The sequence below is a fragment of the Lathyrus oleraceus genome, chromosome 4 (genome assembly GCF_024323335.1).
Source record: "Lathyrus oleraceus cultivar Zhongwan6 chromosome 4, CAAS_Psat_ZW6_1.0, whole genome shotgun sequence".
In the NCBI taxonomy this organism is placed as follows: Eukaryota; Viridiplantae; Streptophyta; class Magnoliopsida; order Fabales; family Fabaceae; genus Lathyrus; species Lathyrus oleraceus.
The window spans coordinates 404,850,249-404,872,482 of record NC_066582.1 but is presented as its reverse complement, the minus strand read 5'-3'; positions in this window follow the sequence as shown (position 1 = coordinate 404,872,482).

Below are 22,234 nucleotides of genomic sequence, written 5' to 3'. Positions count from 1 at the left end.
TAAGCTTGATTGCCCTAGAGTTCCTGACCTTGACAATGTCCTACTTGTTAAGGGATTGACTGCAAATCTAATAAGCATCAGTCAACTGTGTGACCAAGGTCTAAATGTAAACTTCACTAAAACTGAATGTCTGATTACTAACAAAGAAAATGAAGTGATCATGAAAGGAGTCAGGTCTAAAGAAAACGGTTACATGTGGAGTTCTCAAGAAACTGGTTATTCTTCAATATGTACTTTAGCCAAAGAAGAAGAAGTGAAGATATGGCATCAAAGATTGGGCCATCTGTATCTTAAAGGTATGAAGAGGATTATATCTGTTGAAGTTGTTAGAGGAATTCCCAACTTGAAGATTGATGAAGGAAAAGTCTGTGGGGAATGTCAGATTGGAAAACAGGCAAGGATGTCACACTCGAAGCTCAGACATGACACCACTTCCAAAGTACTGGAACTCCTCCATATGGATTTGATGGGACCCATGCAGGTGGAAAGCCTTGGTGGGAAGAAGTATGTGTATGTAGTGGTGGATGACTTCTCCAGATACACCTGGATTAATTTTATAAGAGAAAAATCTGATGTTTTTGAAGTCTTCAAAGATCTTTGTCTCAAATTTCAAAGAGAGAAGGAAAGTCAAGTTATCAAAATTAGAAGTGATCATGGGAAGGAATTTGAGAACAACAAATTTGTTGAATTCTATTCTTCAGAAGGAATTCATCATGAGTTCTCATCTCTCATTACTCCCCAGCAAAATGGTGTGGTGGAAAGGAAAAATAGAACCCTTCAAGAATCAGCCAGAGCTATGATTCATGCTAAGAAATTGCCCTACCACTTTTGGGCTGAAGCTATGAACACAACCTGCTATGTTCACAACAGAGTGACCTTGAAGAAAGGGACTCCTACAACCCTATATGAAGTCTGGAAAGGGAGAAGACCTACAGTCAAATACTTCCATGTGTTTAGTAGTAAATGTTATATCTTGACTGATCGTGAACAAAGAAGGAAGATGGATCCCAAAAGTGATGAAGGAATATTTTTGGGCTACTCAACAAACAGCAGAGCATATAGAGTCTTTAATTCCAGAATAAAAGTAATGATGGAATCTATCAATGTTGTGGTTGATGATCAACAGACTAATGTCACAGACGATGTTGAGACATCTCCAAATGATCCCTCAGCTAATTTCTCAGACAGAAATAATGAGAGTGAACCTCCTCAAGCTGAACCTGCAGATGACAAAATCAACAAGGGACCCTCCATCAGAATTCATAAGGATCATCCCAAAGATCTCATTATAGGAGACCTAAATAAAGGGGTCACAACTAGATCAAGGGAAGTGATCTCACATGGCTGCTTTGTGTCCAAGATTGAGCCTAGGAATGTCAAGGAAGCCTTGACTGATGAGTTCTGGATCAATGCCATGCAGGAGGAGTTAGGTCAATTCAAGAGGAATGAAGTATGGGAACTGGTTCCTAGACCTAAAGAAATAAATGTCATCAAAGTGGATGTATAAGAATAAATCTGATGAACAAGGGGTGGTTACTAAAAACAAAGCAAGATTAGTAGCACAAGGATATACTCAAGTTGAAGGAGTGGATTTTGATGAAACATTTGCTCCTGTAGCTCGCCTTGAGTCCATTAGACTATTGCTTGGACTGCCATGTATTCTGAAGTTCAAATTGTTCCAAATGAATGTAAAAAGTGCCTTCTTGAATGGCTACTTAAATGAGGAAGTATATGTTGAACAACCTAAAGGATTCACAAATACAAATCTTCCAAAGGATGTGTACAGATTGAAGAAAGCCCTCTATGGATTGAAACAATCTCCTAGGGCTTGGTATGAGAGACTCACAGTGTTCCTCACTAACAATGGATACAGGAAGGGAGGTATTGACAAGACCCTATTTGTGTAAAATGAAGGAGGAAAGCTCATGGTGGCTCAAATATATGTGGATGATATTGTGTTTGGTGGGATGTCGGATCAGATGGTAGAACATTTTGTTAGACAAATGCAGTCTGAGTTTGAGATGAGCTTTGTTGGAGAGCTGACCTATTTTCTTGGGCTACAAGTCAAGCAGATGGAAGATTCTATCTTTCTATCTCAAAGCAAATATGCCAAGAACATTGTTAAGAAGTTTGGCATGGAGAATGCAAGTCATAAAAGGACACCCGCTCCTACACATTTGAAAGTCTCTAAAGATGAAAATGGTGTTAGTGTAGATCAAAGTCTATACAAAAGCATGATAGGAAGTCTGCTATATCTCACAGCAAGCAGACCTGACATTGCATTTTCTGTAGGTGTTTGTGCTAGATATCAAGCTGAACCAAAAGTCAGTCACATAAACCAAGTGAAGAGAATACTGAAATATGTCAATGGCACCAGTGACTATGGGATGTTATATACTCATGGATCTGGATCTATGCTGACTGGTTATTGTGATGCTGACTGGGTTGGAAGTGCTGATGATATGAAAAGAACATCAGGAGGATGTTTCTTCTTGGGGAACAACTTGATATCATGGTTTAGCAAGAAACAAAATTGTGTGTCCCTATCCACTGCTAAAGCTGAATACATAGCAGCTGGAAGTAGTTGTTCTAAACTGGTTTGGATGAAACAAATGTTGACTGAATACAATGTCACACAAGATGTCATGACATTGTACTGTGACAACCTGAGTGCTATAAATATTTCTAAGAATCCTATTCAGCACAGCAGAACAAAGCACATTGATATTCTTCATCACTTTATTAGAGAACTAGTGGAAGAGAAAATCATAGCACTGGAGCATGTTACTACTGAATTGCAATTAGTTGACATATTTACAAAGGCTTTGGATGCTAATCAATTTGAATGTTTAAGAGGGAAATTAGGGATTTGTATTCATGAGAATTTATAGCAATTAAAGTGGAGTGGAAAAGGTAATAAAAATATTGTCTGCCCACTTAAAAGAAAGTGCCTCATTTATGGTAAATCATTACCTAGTATTGGAACTACCATCTATACCATTTTCACACTCAACCTCAGCACAACCACTTCCATCTTCATCAAACTGTATCGACCATCTCTGTTAGGGCAACAAAAATATTTTCACAAGCTCGACAAGATGTCACAACATTCGTCGTCTTCTGGTTCAAAACCCATTTACAAAGCAAGAACTCCCTCCATGGATTTTCTGGATGAAGACGTTTTAGAAGTTATTCCTCTTTCAGTAATCCCAGGCGACGCCCCTGGTCCATCTTCCACTGCAGGAAATAATCAAGGTAACAGTTTTGATAACCCTCCATCTAAGGATGACATGCATTATACTGATCGTGTCATTAGGAATCTGGTCACAAGGATCCTAAATGAAAGACACTCAGTCAAGGGAGTTTCGACTCCTCTATCTAGAAGGGACCCCTCACCTGAGGTGGAACCTCAAACTGCGAAAGATGATAATATCTAGGTCAGAGAAAGATATTGCTGCAGAAGGATTGTGTTCTTTAGGAAAAACCATGCCTAGTAAGAAACCTATAGATGCTTCTCAGTCTAAGAAGCATGACACTGCTGAGAAAGTGATTGATTTGGAAGAAGAGAGCTCAGATGACACCTTGCTTCATCACTTGAAGCCAAGTGTTGCAAAGAGAATGAAGACCAGGAAAGGCAGGTCTGTGGCTGAGATGATGGCAGACAGAACTAGTAAGAAGGTTGTTGTTGTAGGCCCTTCAAAATCATGGAGTAAAGTGGAAGTCAAGAAGAGAAAGGTCAGAGAAAGTTCTGATTCTAAAGATGATGTTGAAGACGATGTCCCAGACATCTCTCCTGCCAAAAAGTAAACTGTTAGAAAATCTCCTGCCAAGGTTGCTGCTGTGCATTTGGATAACATTTCCTTCCATCTGGAAGATGGTGCAGCCAAGTGGAAATTTGTGATACAAGGGAGAGTTGTTGTGGAAAGGGAACTAGGAAAGGATGTTGTGGAAGTGAAGGAGGTTATGGAGTTGATCAATTTTGTTGGTTTAATGAAAACAGTTAATGCATTACCCCAATGCTTTGAAGGTCTTGTGAAGGAGTTTGTGGTGAACATCCCGGAGGATATTGCTGACAAGAACAGCAAAGAGTTTTGAAAAATGTTTGTTAGAGGAAGGTGTGCAAGGTTCTCCCCAACTGTAATCAATAAGTTCCTAGCAAGAGGAACAGAATGAGCTGTTGAATTAGAGGCCACAGACAATGAAGTCTGTAGGACAATCACTGATGGTCAAGTCAAGGAATGGCCAAGCAAAAAGCATCTCTCTGCTGGCAAATTAACTGTAAAATATGCTATCTTGCATAAGATAGGGTCAGCCAACTGGGTACCAACAAACCACATCTCAACAATCTCTAATGTTCTTGGAAGGATAATATATGCTATTGGAACCAGGCTCAACTTTGATTATGGGAGGTTCATGTTTGAACAAATTGTTAGGCATGCTTCCACAAATGCAGTGAAGTTGTCAATTGTCTTTCCCTCAATTATTTGTGGGATAATTCTAAGCCAACAACCTGGTATTTTAAGCACCAGTGATATCCCCAGTATAAGGAAGCCTCCATTGTCAATTCATTATAAGTTATTTGAAGGCAGTCATGTCAATGACATTGTCATGACATCTGCAATGAAGAAGCCAGCCTCTCAAGGTGGCCTAATTGCTGAATTGAAGGAAACATATAAGGAATTGGAGATTGGGATTAGGGTGTCTAAGGCTAGGAAAGAGGCTTTAGAGGTTCTAATTAGTAGCTTGGAGCAGGGAGATATGGATAATGTTGGTGAAGCCAAGGAAACAGATGCCCACACCTCAAGTGAAAGGTCTGATTCTCAAGACAAATCTAGTAGCAGTTCTGGATCTGAAGGTGAAGAAGATGCTAGCTCCTCAGACTGAGTTGTGGTGATGATGGTCCCCCTATTATAATGATGTGTATTCTGGATGCTTGGATGCTGTGATGTTTTCTGTTTGATGTTTGTAGTTTTTTTCTGGCAGTCTTTTTTGATGCCATGATGTAATTTTTGGGCTCTTTATGAGTTCTCTGGATTTTTTATTATCTCAGCTAATGTAGCTGTGTATAATTATGGTTCTGTACCACCTGACATTTTGTTTTAACATTTTATATGTTATAACATCCTTTGTGACATTCTCTGCTGGACTGATTGACATTTATTTTGTCTAATTGGTCACTTTGGTCTATTTTGACTAAAAAGGGGGAGAATTAATATGTGGAGAGCTGCAGTTAATGTGTGGAGATGTGGAGAACTGCAGTTAATATGTGCTGAAGTAGCTAACTAGGCTAAACAGGTGACAATTGATGTTGAACAGAATAATGTTCTGTGTTGTACAGGTGATGTTGAAGGAGATGTCAGAAGGTGATTCTGAATGTTACAGGTGTTGCGGTGTTGTTGAAGGAGATGTCTGTGTTGAACAGACTTAGGGGGAGAAGAAGCACCTATGTGTTTATTGTGTGTTTATTACTAGTTGCTATTATAGCTAGTAATTGTATGGTTATTGCTTCTATTGCTGCTTAACTGCTGATATGTGTTTACTCTTGTGAACAAATGGACTGATATATGTTTTAGCCAAAATTTGCCAAAGGGGGAGTTTGTTGGTTCTAAGTGTTGGCAGCAATTTTGGTAAAACCTAGAGTGTTCACAAGTTGTCACATGTGTTGTCTTAACATAAGATATCATGTACCTGCTGGATGTTTAAAATGTGATTATGCAGGATTTTACTGAGATGTCAAACCCGATGTCATGACATCTGTATACAGAACATTCAGTCTGAATGTTATGTATTATGTGATTGCGTTTTTAATGTTAATATGTGTATGATTGATGAGATGATTGAACACGCTATCAATCAGTAATTACAACGAGATTAACTTATTTTCCAAAGAGATCTAATCAACTGTCATGAGAAGATATGAATGGAAAATAGTTTTAGGGTTTTATGATGTCCTAGCCCAACCAAATGCTTCTATAAAAAGGACATGGAAAACCTGATTTGATACACAAGAAATAACGAACGAAATATTGAGAGAGAATAAGGGTTTTAGTCTTGTGTGGTCGTGTGAATTGTAAGCCATTCAATTCATCCATAGATGATTGAATTGGTCTGATTTTGAGTTGTAATTTGTCACTCTAAGCTTTTAAGCATGAGTGTGTGTCTACTTGATTGAAGTTGTTAAGTAAGATCAAGTGTGTGTCTTTGAAGAGTGTCTTCTTTTCATTGTAATTCTTGTTTTATATCACTGGTGTGATTGAGGGGGAGTGAATGGGATCTCATATCTAAGAGTTCTTAAGTAGAAGTCACACGGGTAGAGATTAGGTGAAAAGACTGTAACTTTAAGTTGTTTACTGAGAGTCTTTGAATTGATTCTATTTAGTGGATTTCCTTCCTGGCTTGGTAGCCCCCAGACGTAGGTGAGTTTGCACCGAACTGGGTTAACAATTACTTGTGTCTCTTGCATTACTGTTCTTTATCTTTTATCCTGTTTGTATTGTTCAGATATTAGTGTCGTGACATTACCTTCGATATCTTATATCTGATACCAGAATTTCATTATTGATAACAGGTTATGCATTAATCCTTCTACATAGAGAACATCAGATATAGAGGGAAGAGTTCCATTACCAATAGTTCCAGAGCCTCTGATTCTTCCTTTCTAATTTCCTCCGAAACCTACGAAGCCAGCATCTTTAAGTTCCAGGATTTGGAACATATACTTTCTTCCCGTCATGTGTCGCGAGCATCTAGAGTCCAGGTACCATGATCGGTGTTTTAACTCTGCTGCATAAGATATCTGCAACATAAACAATCTTATACTTTGGTACCCAAAATCTTTTGGGTCCTTTGTGATTAGTTTTCCCAGTGTTTCTTAGAACTTTGGGTTTTCTAGCATTATCAAAATGTTGTGCTTGTGTATGTGTGTAGTGATAAGAAAAAGGAGATTTAGGTTTGTCATTTGTAGAAGATTTATCTTCACTTGGGACATACCTTATTCCTCTTTTATTATTCTGACTTACTCCATAAATCATGGATGTCATTCTGCTCCTCTCTATCCCATTTTTCAGAAACTTTTGAAAAGATTTTTCATATTCATATATCATTGAGTTAGAAGTTTGTGGGGCTTGAGATAGTGCTTCTTCAAGTTTTAAACATTGTTTATTTGTGGAGTCTCTTTCTTTTATCAAGATTTGATTTTCATCTTTTAGTTATAAAACAGTTATCTCAAGCTTATCACATTCTTCGATGGTTCCTTCAAGAACTTCTTTTAAGGCTTTAAATTTTTGTTTAAGTTTCTGATATGAGTTTAGAGTTTCAGAAAGGCATGATTCAAGGTCAGAGCGAGAAAGATCAGAAAATACCTCTTCAGAATTAGATTCTCCATCTGATGTATTTCTGGAGGTGGTAGCCATGAGTGCAACATTTTCCTGTTCTTCAGATTCTGATTCGGAGGAATCAGATCCACTGTCGTCCCAGGTGACCATCAGTCCCTTTTTGGTTCTTAATGAGCTTTTCTTGAAACCTTCTCTTCTGGAGCTTTCTTTCTTCAGCTTGGGACACTCGTTTCTGTAATGACTTGTTTCCTTGCATTCATAGCATGTTATTTCTTTGTTTGACTTGCCTCTAGAAGTCGATTCTGAGCGATCTCCCTTGGGTCTTGGTCTTCTGAAGTTATTATTCCTTTTTCTCTAGAGTTGTTTTACTCTTCTAGTCAAAAGGGATAACTCTTCTTCATCGTCAGAGTCTTCCTTTTCAGAGTCGTCATTATCTTCCTCTTCAGCTTGGAAGGCTTTGTTTCTTTCTGGTTTGCGTCTTTCAGATCTGGACTTTAATGCTACAGACTTGATCTTCTTTTGAGGCTCATCTTCCTCAAGTTCTATCTCGTGGATTTTGAGTGAACTTACGAGTTCCTTAAGGCTGATATTGTTCAGATCTTTTGATAGCTTTAAAGTTGTGACCATGGGTCTCCATTTCTTTGGCAAGCTTCTGACTATCTTTTTGACATGATCTGCAGTTGTGTAGCCCTTGTCCAGAACTTTGAGTCCTGCAATTAAAGTTTGAAATCTAGAAAATATTACCTCTACCGCTTCATCGTCCTCCATTTTGAAGGCTTCATATTTCTGAATTAGAGCCAGAGCCTTTGTCTCTTTGACTTGAGAATTTCCTTCGTGAGTCATCCTCAGGGAGTCAAGTATCTCTTTAGCTGTTTCCCTGTTGGTGATCTTTTCATATTCATTGTAGGGAATGGCATTTAGTAGTATCGTTCTGCTCTTTGTGATGGTTTTTGAATTCACGCTTCTGATCATCTGTCATTCTGCTTCTGGGAATGGAAACGCCAACGTCAGTCACAGGTGGTGTGTATCCGATTGTGACTATATCCCATAGATCAGCATCATAGTCCAGAAAGAAACTTTCAATTCTATCTTTCCAATAGTCAAATTTTTCTCCATCAAAGATTGGAGGTTTAGCATTGTAATTATCTCTTTCATTGGTGTTGGCCATAGTGTTTTTCTCATGTTAGATCTCTCTACACTTTTAAGTGTTTGATTAGAAAATCAATAATAGAGCCGAAGCTCTGATACCAATTGAAGGTAGAGAAAAACAAGAAATGGGGGTTTGAATTGTTTTGGAAAATGAAACTTTTTAAGAATATAGACACACTCAAGATAAAAGGAATTTGACACAGAATTTTATACTGGTTCGCTTGAAATTCAAAGCTACTCCAGTCCATCCGACCAAAGTGATTTCGCCTTCAAAAATGACTTAACCCACTAATCTTGAAAGATTACACAAACAACCATCTAAGAGAATAATCCTTTAGTCCTCTCAAGTATTCAGACTGCATATAGTCACTTGAGGAAGTATCTTAGTAATGAGATGATTGGTAATACACAGTGCTTCTAGCAATAAGCAAATATTACAGAAATATAAGAACAATTTTTCACGTAATAGCAGCAACTCGTGAAATAGTGAAAGAGGATGATTGAGAGATTTTTATTCTTGTGTAGAACCAATTTTATTCTTGAGGAAGTATTTGATGATTTATCTCTGTTTTTTTTTTACTACATATACCTCAATAATATATATATATATATATATATATATATATATATATATATATATATATATATATATATATATATATATATATATATATATATATATATATATATATATATATATATATATATATATATATATATATATATATATATATATATATATATATATATATATATATATATATATATATATATATATATATATATATTATATATATATATATATATATATATATATATATATATATATATATATATATATATATATATATATATCACTCTTAATTATCACCTTTTCTCCTTCTCTCCACGTTGAAAATCATCGTGATTAGTTTTTTTTTTAACCATTATTATGGTTCGTTGTCCCAACATTAAATATCCTTGCTTTTTTTTTCATCTACGTAAACAAAATAGTATTAATTATTAAGAACTCAATCATATACTAATGAAGTCAAGAATCTTAATGATAACATTTAAATTAGTAACAATATATTTTTTTCGTTGAAGTAGAAACTAAGATTTGCAGACATCTATTAAAGAGGCAATATAATAGTAATGCCATAATGTGATAACTGTTCATGTTATTCTTCTCGTGTGTTTTAACATTTAGGAGGATCTGCACCACTTTATTTTCGATCTTGAGATGTGATCTATCATCAACATGTGAGAACTGATGACTATGAAATTTGAAAGTGGAATTTATTTTCTTTCTCAAACAATTATCAACGTCAAGAATAGGGAAAATTCTTTAGGTACTCTTGAATTACGAAGATAAATATTTTATATTTTATGCATCATCAATGTGGGGCTTTGACTCTTGCCATTCACAAAATAAAATTATATGACCAACGTCACGCTTGGCTAATGATACATAAGGATACATTTTCCTTACTAGGGGCATCAATTTTCGTAGTCAAACACTTTCCATAAGGCGTGTTAAAATGAATGAATCAGAAGAAATCGAGTTTTAATAAATAGATTAAATTAATTTATTAAAAAAAAAACAAATTTCAATTAATTGATTAAGAATAAAATCCAACTAATCTATTAAATTCCTTTTACAATGATTTATTTTATATTTTAAACTTGACCAAATAATTATTTTTTTGAAAACCTACCTCTCTTAAAAATATTACTAGTAATTATGTTAAAATGAGAAAAGTTAATATTGAATATGAGTTGATAAGTCATTTTGTTCGAGTATTGTTGATAGTGATGATGAACTTTAGTACGACGGTCTTTAAATGTCTCCAATGGTGGGATGTGTATCCATATATATTTTGATGATCAAGTTAGTGACGATCGTAAATATGAATTTTATGATTTTAGAATAATTTGTATTTGAGTCTCAGTTCTTTGTTTAGACTTTATAGTAATGATTAGGGTTTAGAGGTCCTAGACATTCTTTTAGACAAATAACTTCGAGAGAACGAATATCTTAAGATTCTATAGACTTTTCTATCCAACAAATAATAAAAGGCCACCCAATTTGGATCCTATAGGGCATGTCCATCTTTTGGTCCTCTTTACCTCTTGATACTTGGGCGACCCGATTTTCTATGGATTGGGTCATGGTTGAGGAAGGAACAAAAGCCCCATAAGTCTACTTTACCAAAGTCGGAGTATGTCTTTGTCTTAAGACCTCTTCAAATCAGAACTCTCGTGGTTAATGGTCATAATCATGGCCTTCAATGGGATCTGATAAAGTAATCCCAATAAAGGGTCCCGAAGTACACACCTTACACACCACACATGTATATTTGAACCTTTTTTTTGAACTCTTAGCATCTAATCAGGATATGTAGTCACTATTGATTAAGACTATTGTTAGTACATGATGGGACATGTTATAATCTTTGGCAGCCATTTTTTCTGCCATGTCAACCCTAGTTTTAAGGGATGGTATTTTAGGTTGACACATGATTTGATTAATTAAATGATAGACATAACCGAAATGACAATTATAATAAAGAACAATAATTCCCCAAATGATTTGGTGTTTATGCATTATATTAGTCTATTTGTGATATCATGGATACTTAGTTACCAATCGTTGGATTTAAAAACTCTTCATTTTATTATATCAGTTGAGTGTGTATTTAAGGGGGTGGAACTATTTCTTCATACTATTTTCCCTTATCCTTATGTGGATCGCGGTTCCTTCATTTCATATTATCTCCTATTATTCCTTTCTAATTGAAGCATCATTATCATTGATTATTCAAATTCTCTCTTGGAATACTCTCTTATCTTTATCCACTAGGAAATTTTGAGCTTCCTTTTATGTTTTTTGCTTTGATTTATTGTTTTATGAACGTATTTGTGTTTGTATGTAGTGTTGCCTCTTCTTTGAATGGAGGTTCCACCTCCATAAGTGGGAATGTCCCATGTATTGCATTCATTCCTTTCCATATCCACGTTCATTCTTAATCTTATTTCATGAGTTATGGTTTATGAATTACCCATATGTTTGATCCGCTAGTTTGAAAAATAAAGGGGTTGTGTTATTCGACCATTTTCACATGAAGTGAGGGGGTGGGTGGACATAGTATTTTCCTCATACTCGCTCTTTATCTTTAGGGGTTCATTTCTAATGCAAATGATTTTTTCATCGAGCATTTTATTGCTATTTTCTAGAAATTAAATATACTCTTTAAGATCAATAATTCTCTTATCTAATTTATCATTATCTTTGTTGAGCTTAATGCTTAACTTAAATATCTGGTCATGCGTAAGAGATGTTACCTCAGTGTTGTCTTCTCTTGAAGCTTTGAGGCACACGTAATGTTTTTTTACCATAGTTCCTTCTTTGAAAAGATGCTTCATAAGATCCTTCTGATGTATCATTAAGTATACCTCTGGATAAATTTGAGTCTCTTGATATTTCTCCCATTGATTCTTCATCTTCTTCATGTGATGATGAGTCTCCATATATTCCTTATGATGTTGATCTTTCACAAATTCTACTTATTGACGCTTCTTCATAGAGGATTTGAGTATATGAAACTTCTTAATTATTTCCACGGAATGATGGCTCTTCAAATGACCTCTCATATATTGAGATTGCTTGTTTAAAAGATTTTATAGGTGTTGATCTTCCAATTTTATATTTGAGTACTCCTCTTGATTAAGACATGAGATGAGGAAGATGAAGATATTTTGTGTATATTTGATATTTCTTCTTCTTTCTTGAGTAACTGGATCAACTCCTTGAGTTTCTTGCTGATCTCCTCCTTTCTATATTTTTCATGAAATTCAATAAAAGCACTACTATCTTTTGAATTGAAAATTGGATCAAATTTCTATTACCAACTCTTAGTTCTTAGATAGTTGTTAAATAAAAAATTTCTAACATAACCTCCAAGTATTCTAATGGTTGAGTATCATCTATGAGGATGTCTCTCATATTCATTTGGTATCCATACTTCCTGGATTTTTGAGTTCATTATCTCTTGTTAGATCTTGGGAGAAACTACATGGATCATCTCAAGAGTGTCCTATTGGACATGTGACTCCATACATAAGAGGGGGTGGGGAGTGAATTGTGAAGGTTTGAAAATTATTGATTTTATACAAAATCTTTTTTGAAATCAGAGTTTGAAAGCATTTTATTAAATAAGAAGCGAAAACTCAGAGTAAAAAAATTAAGTAGAAAATAAAAGAGATAAGAGAAGAGAGATGACACCAGAGATTTATAGAGGTTCGGTCTAATGAAGTGACCTGATCATTTCCTCAAGAATTGATCTTGAGATTATATACTATTGATTGAGGTAACTTAGAAGGTTAAGCCCACAAACCCCCTTATACAAGGAACTAAAGTTTCAGGTTAACTTCTAACCAAATAAAGAATTAGGCTTAAAGCGGTTAATCTCCAAACCAAACAGCGAACATGCTTGAAGCGGTTAGTCTTCTCACCAAACCCCAAACAGGCTTGAAGCGGTTGTTATTCTCACCAAACAAAGGTTTTGAATAGGTTGATCTCAAACCAAGATGGATTTTTGTGTTGGATATCCTCCGAACCAAACTAGGGTCTTCCACAAGGTGACCACGAACCAAAGCGAGATTTTTACCGGGTTGATCTCGAACCTATTGAGCTTTTACACGTGTTGAACTCATAATTTGAGTGAGATTTTACTCCATGCTTATCTTGAACGGATATATCTTTTAACCAGGCCAAGCTCAAGAATCGTTGTGAAGATTTTTCACTGGTTGATTTTCACGAACCCAAAATAAATATTTTTCTCAAGCGGAGCTCATAAACCAAACTGAGACTGGGACTAATCCCCCAAATGCAAATAAGAGATTTTTAAGTGGTTTAGATCCTAACCAAAATAATAACTTCACAAGGAAGAATTATTTACTCAGCAAAAAAATCTAGTCTTGGTAAATATAAAATAATGCCCTCACCTAAAACAATATCCTCACTGAGACTCACGAACACTCTCAAAGCATTATGGGTAAAATATGTGAGGAAAATAAGAATGATTTAGAGAGGTGATTAGAGAAATAAAAAGTGACTTCTTTTCACATTTTCTAGATGAACTAAAATAATAGAGAAACTCTCTATTTATAGGACAAAAAATGGTATAAATTTGGAAACAATCCATGGGCTAAATAAATGAATTGATTAAGTTAGTCGATTAGGTAGTGCCAATAATCAATTATGGATGCCCAAAATGGAAGGCTTAGTTATAGATATGTTATCATTCTTTAAGAGATTGTCATAATCGATTGTAGACTCTATTATACATAATCTAATTGATTAGGTATATAATCGAATTGATTAGACTATTACAAAAAGTCTCCTAATCAATTATACACTTCAAAACTCAACTAGCTAGGCTCTATAAAAAATTTATTGTGCTTTTAATTGAAAAATGAGATATTTCTCAATGTTTTAGTTGTGTGTGATTTTAGCCATAATATTTTCTGAAATGTGTCATACCCCAAAATTTGTCCTCCCATTTTCACTTTTCATCTAATCTTTGGCTTGAGATTCATCTGCACTTATTCATGCCTCATTCATGTACATCATTCATTCATTTTAGTACTTTCTAATAATCATCATAGATTCAAAGTTTGTGGTAACAAAAGCTAGGGTTTTCTTGTAGATCATGTTGAAAATCCACCAAAACGTATGGAGAATTTCAATCAATCTTAATGAATAAGATTGTTATCACCCACACAATAACAATGAAAAGATAAGAACAATAGAGAAAGAAAGAAAGTGAAGAACCATGAAGGAGAAGGAGAATTAAATTTTTGCAGAGTTTCTCTCTGCCCGTAAATTGTGGAAAACTTCTTATTCACTTTACAACTGTAAAATACTGTAAATTACAATGTTATAAATACTCTATTCACTTCATTACAAGAATAAGGGTTACTCCCTCTATTTATAAATTTAGTCTAACTTGGACCCCAAGCCAAAGCCCAAAACTATAAAAGCCTAAAATAGCTAACACTACTAAAATAGGCCTAAGTCGAAATCCTGTATGAAGTAACATGCTTCGACACTTCGACACACTAACATAACTCAACATACTAGGTGGTTCAACACTTCCTTGCTTCTGTTGAGCAACCTGCTTTGGCACAAGGAATTACAATTCAACACACCACCTAATTCATTGTGTCTAAGCTATCTACATTCATCATAACTCTTAGTCTTCTGAACACTTCGACTTGTACTCCCTTCGTCATGATGTACGCAATCTGATTCTCAGTTCTACAGTGTTCCACATTCATCTTCCCATCTGCTACCTACTCTCGAAGATAATGCAACCTCATTTCGATGTGCTTGCTTTGACCATGTGCTATCGGATTCTTTTCCAGATTGATAGCTAGCATGTTGTCGATCTTCATGGTAATTTCTTCGTGACTCTTTGCTGTTATCTTTTCGACTTGATTCATTATCCATGTTGCTTGACATGCACAAAGAGAAGCAACTATGTATTCTGCTCCGCACGATGATAATGCCACTACTGGCTCTTTTCTCAAACTCCAAGCAGCCGGTGCACCACCTAGCATAAACACATAGCCAACTATTGATTTTCAATCCTCAGTATCATTACACCAACTTGAGTCGGTTTATCCCACTAATTTGCATTATTTCCCTTCATCAGCTGCAAAAAACAAAATGCCATAGTCGAGAATTCCTTTCGGATATCTTAGTATCCTCTTCGCCGCTGCAAGATGTGATACCTTTGGCTTCTGCGTGAATCTACTCACCATACCTACAATGTATTCTAAGTCAGGCCTTCTGTGACAAACGTATCGAAGTGACCCAATAAGTCTTCTATATTGGGTTGGGTCGACATCATCTTCATCTGAATCTTTCGACAGTTGTAATTTGGGCTCAACTGGAGTCGAAGTTAGGTTGCAATCTTGTATCTCAACTCTCTTGAGTATTTCTCCTACATACCTTCTTTGATGCATCATCAAACCTCTACCACTCTTGTAGAATTCGATGCAAAGGAAGTATGAAATGTCACCCAGATCTAACATTTCAAATTCCTTGTTGAGATCACCTTTGAAGTCTTCGATCTCCTTCTTGCAACTACCTGTTATCAACAGGTCATCGACATAGAGGCATATTATAAGCAATCCACTCTTGCTTCTTCTTATATATACTCCATGTTCAGAATTGCATTTCAAAAATTCCTTTTCCCTTATAAATCCATCTACCTTCTTGTTCCAAGCTCTTGGAGCTTGTTTAAGTCTGTATAGGTCTTTATGCAGCTTGCACACTTTTCTTTCTTCGCCTTGTTTCACAAACCCAGTAGGTTGTGCAACATAAACTTCTTCTTCTAAGGGGCCATTCAGGAATGCATATTTCACATCCATCTGACACATCTTCTAGTTGTTCATGTTTGCTAGACCAACAACCAATCTAATTGTTTCGATCCTAGCAACAGGTGTAAAAACTTCATCGAAGTCGATTCCTTCTTTCTGAAGAAATCCTTTTGCCACAAGTCTCGCCTTGTGTCGAGTCACTTCTTCTTTGGGATTCAACTTCCCCTTGTATACCCACTTCACATCGATTGCCTTCTTGTCTTGGGGCAATTCGACATGTGACCAAGTTTTGTTGACTTCGATTGACTTCGACTCTTTATCCATTACTTTCATCCACTTCGAATCTTTCAATGCATCAGCTGCATTGACTGGTTCGACGTCTACGTAGATAGCATAATGTACCTACTCACCTTCTTCATTGACCATATCATCTTATGTAATCACACTTTCTTGTAACCTTTCATGCATGTGTCTTATTCTTTGAGGTCTGATTGGTCCCGCTTCACCTCTTACTTCTTCCTGTCGAACTTTACTTTCGACTTCACTAGCTGGTTCATCACAAAAGATTCTCACTGAATTTTTCTCGACATTCTCAATCCAATCCCACTCCTTAAGCTCATATATGATCACATCATTGTTGATCCCCACTTGCTTGCTCACTAGGTCGAACAACTTGTATCCTCTAGTCGAATGATATCCTATCAGGATCATCTGACTCGACTTGTCATCAAGTTTTCTTCTTAATTGATCTGGAACATGTCTATGTGCTATAGATCCAAATAACTTCATATGACTTAAGCTAGGCTTGACACCAGACCGACATTCTTCTGGCGTGATTCCTTCTAGCTTCTTCATTGGACATCCATTCAGGATATATGTCGCAGTCGACATAACTTCTCCCCATAATTCTATGGGTAGATGCTTGCCTTTCAACATATTTCTAACTATATTCATGATGGTTCTACTCTTCCTTTCTACGACTCCATTCTATCGTGGATGTAGGATGGCACCACCTCATGCACAATCCTTTCTTTCACACATAATGCATCGAAGTATTTTGACACATATTCTCCACCACCGTCAGTACTCAAAATCTTGATCTTTCGACCGCTCTGTCTTTCGACCATAGATTTAAACTTGGCAACTACCTCAATCACTTCACTTTTCTTCTTGATCAGGCAAGACCATAGTTTTCGAATGAAATCATCTACGAATATAACCAAGTATTTGTTACCTCCAATTGAATCCACTTGGAGAGGACTACATACATCAGAGTATATGACTTTAAGAATTGCCTTCGACATGCTTCCTGCATCCTTACTGGAGTTATTCTTATGTTGATTCTCTTGCACACATTCTTCATACACTTCATTTGGAATGTCGATTTCTAGTAATCCGGAAACCATGTTTCTTCTCTTCAAATATTTGATGTCTTTGAAATTGAGATTGCCAAGTCTGTAATGCCATATCCATTCATCTCTATTGGATGCTGTTGCAAGGCACTTATGCTCTATCACATTTAGTTCAATCTTGAAGGTTCTGTTTTGAGACATTGGAGCCTTCAAGGTCAACCTTCCATTTGAGTTGAGAACTCTCATCATCTGTCTTTGATCGACACTATGTAGTTCTTTTCGATTAACTGTCATATGTTGAGCAAATTGCTCTTCATGCCTGGTATGTATAACACATCTGAACTTACTGACCTCTTGCCATCTTTCCCCATAATCAGAACATCACCAACACCTTCAGCTACTAAAGTGTTATCATTTGCAAATTTCATCATGTTCTTCATTGAGGGCTTTATGTTGATAAATCGATCTTTCCTTCCAGACATGTGTTATGAGCATCCTGAGTCAAAGTACCATTGGTCCTTAAATCTCTCTTCATCTCTCGTTGTGACCATCAATAATGTCTCTTCTTCTTCATGTTTCGCCAGCTTTGCATAAGTTTCTTGATTCTTCTGCTTTTCTAGACAATCACTAGAATAATGACCATACTTCTGACAATGTAACACTGAATGTGACTATTGTCTGACTTTTGACCACCACATCTTCCTCTACCTGCAACACCACCTCTTTAGTTGCCTTGGTTCCAGGTTTTTCTCTGATTCGACCAGTTTCCTTCTTGCTGATTTCGACTAGTCGAATTGTTGTATCCTCATTTTCCTTTGTTGCCATTCCAACTTCCTTTGCCTTTCCTTTCTTTTGCTGATTGTGCATGCAAAGCCATATCACTCTTCGACTTTCCTACAGTTCTTTCATCCATTCTTTGTTCATGAGATTCAAGCATCCCTTGAAGCTCTTCCTTTGTCAGTTTTGACAAATTTTTCGACTCTTTTATGGCTACTACCACGTGGTCGAACTTTGGAGCCAAGGACCTAAACATCTTTCTAATAACAGATGTTGATGTCTGTAGGGCCCTAATTTTGACCCTAAGATCCCTCATGGCATCATGTTATTGCACAAGTGCATTGCCTCAAGGATCATAGCATGTTTGGCTCCTTAACCCTAGGTTTGGGATTTGTTTGAGTGTTTTGAGACCACCAAGCATGGTTGTATTGTATATTATTGCTTTTCTTATTTGATTACTAACCAAAATCATAAAAATATGTCACTAACTCTTTGTGATTTGAAGCTCAAGTGATCATATGCCCCAATGCTCATAGGAAGCTCCTAAGCCCAATGAAGTGGCTAGATGAAGAAGAGAAAAAGCATGAAAATGGTCCACAAAGCTCATAATCATCATATATGTCTCCCAAGTATCTCAATTTGCCAATTTGATCAAGATAACCCAAAAGGCTTGAGGATTGTTTCCCAAGGAAACCCTAATTTCGTTGTACTTTGACTGTGCCTTGCCCATGAAGCAACCTCAACCTCTGATCAAATTTAATTAAGGGAAGCTCTTTCATTCATCATTTTATGCATATTTTAGCCTATTTGAGGATCCTCATTCATTTATTCATCAAGATTGGAAGTTTGGCCTTGAAATGTTGACCAATCAAGTCATCTGACTAAACTAAGGATCACTGAGATATAACGTTTAATGTGTTTGTCAAATGAAGATTACCCCAAGATAACAAATGTTCATAAGAACCATATGAACAACTTTCATGTTCATCAAAAATCCATTTGAAACTTGGAAGGGCATCATTCATTTCAAAACATTATAGGTCATTTTTACTGAAACCCTAATTTTGGGTCAACTTACCAAGGGCATAACTTCCTTAATTTTTATGATTTTGAGGTAAGACCAAATGCATTAGAAATATTGAGATGTATATTTCAAATGTTATGTTGGACAAAATTTCATAATCCTAAACTAAATATATGTGATAATACAAAACATTATAGGTCATCTTGGACCTAATTCATTGAGTTTGAAAAAGTACCCAACTTCAAATCCCCATACCTTTGTTATAGAAAATCCAAATGATGCAAAATTTGAGTTTATATTGACTATCTTGAAAGTATATACAACTTTTATGTTGGAGGTTTTTCCATTTAAAGCTTGTATCATGAGGACAGAGGGGTTTGATTAAGCTTGTTTTTGGTGAACTTTATCAAAATGACTTGAATATGTTTTGTACCTGAATTTTCACAGCCAGTTTTCATCAATTTCCAAATGCCAAATTAATTTTTTCCCAACATAACTTTTTTTCCTTATTTCAAGGGCTTTCCAACCATTACTCATATTACTCATTTGTATCTACCATTTGGGAGTTTCAAATTCATTTCCATTTATGTGCATTTTGGTATTTCATGATGAAATTTGAATGTGCAAGCTAGTTCCCTCCAAAGTGCATGACCAAATGCTCTTCATGTGAGCTCATCAAACTTCTTCAATCATCATTGGGCCTTTAACACGCATACACAGGCCCATGCATCCAAATTTCAATTTGCCATGCACATGAAAGAAGCGTGTGATCTGATACCTTCAGCTATAAATAACCACTTCCTCTCATTCATTTGGGAACCTTTTGGAGATCTGAATTGTTGCAGCATTGAAACCATAGCCATACCAAAGGAATTGTTCAAAAAAATTCACACTTTCGAACTTGAAATTCAGCATCATTAGCTGAGCTTCAAAGCCTAATTCCTTAGCCTTTCACTTCCCCTACATCCATAGATCAAAGAGGAGCAAGGAACTTGGAGGATTCATGGCCATAAGTGCTTCAATTCAGAGGTATACATTCAAACTTTTTGGATCTAGAACTCTTAATTCAATGTAGCATTCTTGTGTTTGTGTGGTTTTCTGAAGTCCTCACACTTGAGGCAAGCCATTGGTGCTTTCAATTCATCATTTCATGAGCTTACAGTTTGAACACCATGATCTTCTTCTTCACGTTTCTCTCAATATAGGAAGAGTGAGGAAGATCCAATGGTACGATGATGATCTCCATCACACGAGCTTCATTTCCATGTCCTTGTTTTCCATTTTCATTAAAACTTTTTTCTCTGCAACTGGTGGCCGGAAGTGGTTGTCTCGCTGGAGAATATGGTGGTTTCCACCACCATCACCAAGTGTGCACCTTTATGGCCTTTGGATCTTGTGTTCAGGATCTAATCGTGTGCATCTATTGTGTTTACTTATTTTAATACATGTTATAGCGTGTTTGACCTGGATGCATCGTGCGCCCTCATATCTGGACCGTCCCTTGATGCCACGTCAATTAATGAGCTCCATCACATGGCTGTGGTTTTTTCCATTTATTCTATTTTCTTTTATTTTCAGTTAATTCATTTGATTTTCAAAAATTCATAAAAAAATCATTTGAAGTCATAAAAATATGAGACCAACTCCAAAAAAATTCTTGAAAAATCTAGTTTCATATTTTGTTTTTTAATTATTTTTGTGACTTCATTTGATATTTTTTATGGATTATTTGATTTTTAATGGTTTTAATTCATTTTAAAACACTTTTTGACTTTTAAAAAATCCAAAAATATTTTCATAGCATCTATGGATCATGATAAGTCAATGAAAAATAGTATCATCAATTTCTTATTTGATTTGAGATTATTTGAGATTTTAATTCATAGTATGCTATTTTTTAAATTGTTTTTAATTGTTTTTAATTATTTTTAAATACTTTTTGGTTTCAAAAATTTGTGAGAAAATTAGTCAAAGCTTGTTTGACTATATTGAACCTATGGGAATTTAATTGGACTTGTTGAAGTTGTTTTGAATTAAATTTGAGGTTTGACCTTATTTGTTTATTTTTTATTTGCATTTTATTTTAATTCAAAAAATACCCAAAAAAATACCATTGACTCTTTGACTTGTTATCTTTATTTCTTTTCTGTTTGGTGTTGGTTGATGTTGATTTGATTCACATTTGATCAATTGGATTTGGTTATGGTCTTATTTTCCCCTCCCGTTCATCTTCATCCCTTTCTTTCCATCAATGGCCAATGAGTTAAAGTCTTATGGTTGGTTTTGACAAATGAGAAGTTTAACCTTCTTTGATCCAAACCAAACTCAACTTGATCCATGATCAAGTGAGTTGTTTTGTGTCCAAGATAGGTTGCTTCTTGGTCAAGCAAATAACCTAAAATCAATACAAGGCCCTTCCCATTTTGTTTTGGCATGACAAGTTTATGGAGCTTGGCTTACTAGTCATGATCTCTAACTTATGTTTCTTTGCCTATATTTTTATTGACCAACCTCAGATAGGTGTGACTACTACATTAGTCCACTTACGATTGCTTAACATAGCCATACATTGACTTATGACAAGCTAACATAACTTTACTAACTACTAACTTTAATTTGAGCATTTAATTTCTTGTCATTTATTTTTAATGTCATTTATTTCTTGCTCATTATTCATATTGATTTTCACTTTGCTCACTTGAGCACATATTTTATGTTTATGTCATTTTTCTTTTGCTCATTTAAGCCCATTATTGTATATAAATATATTGATATCTTGTGTTTGCTTTGTGTTTGTTTTGTGTGAACCAAATGCAAAAGGAGAAAGGACTTAGAATTAGGACTTACCTATGCTTAAAAGGAGTTCAAGAGCAACTAGGTCTCATGCCTTTAGAATGCTAAATTGGTTGAAGAGCAACTAGGCCTCATGCCTTTAGAATGCTAAGATTCAAAGTTGATCTCAAAGGACTTCTTCTCCAACTTATTCTTTGTCCATTCCCCTTATTGTGTTGTGAATTTTTTGATGTTTGCTTTTGTGTGATAGGGATCCCACCTTGAAATTGTGAAAAGAAGATCATTGTCATGAGTAGCCAAGTTAAGAGCCAAGTCAAATGGAGATCCTAGGAGCTTGAATTCAAATTGTTTGTTTGCTTGTTTGTTTGTTAAGTCCAAAGGAAAGGAGCATCTTGAATCATCTCTATGATTCTAAGAAAAGGAACTCCAAGGGTTTA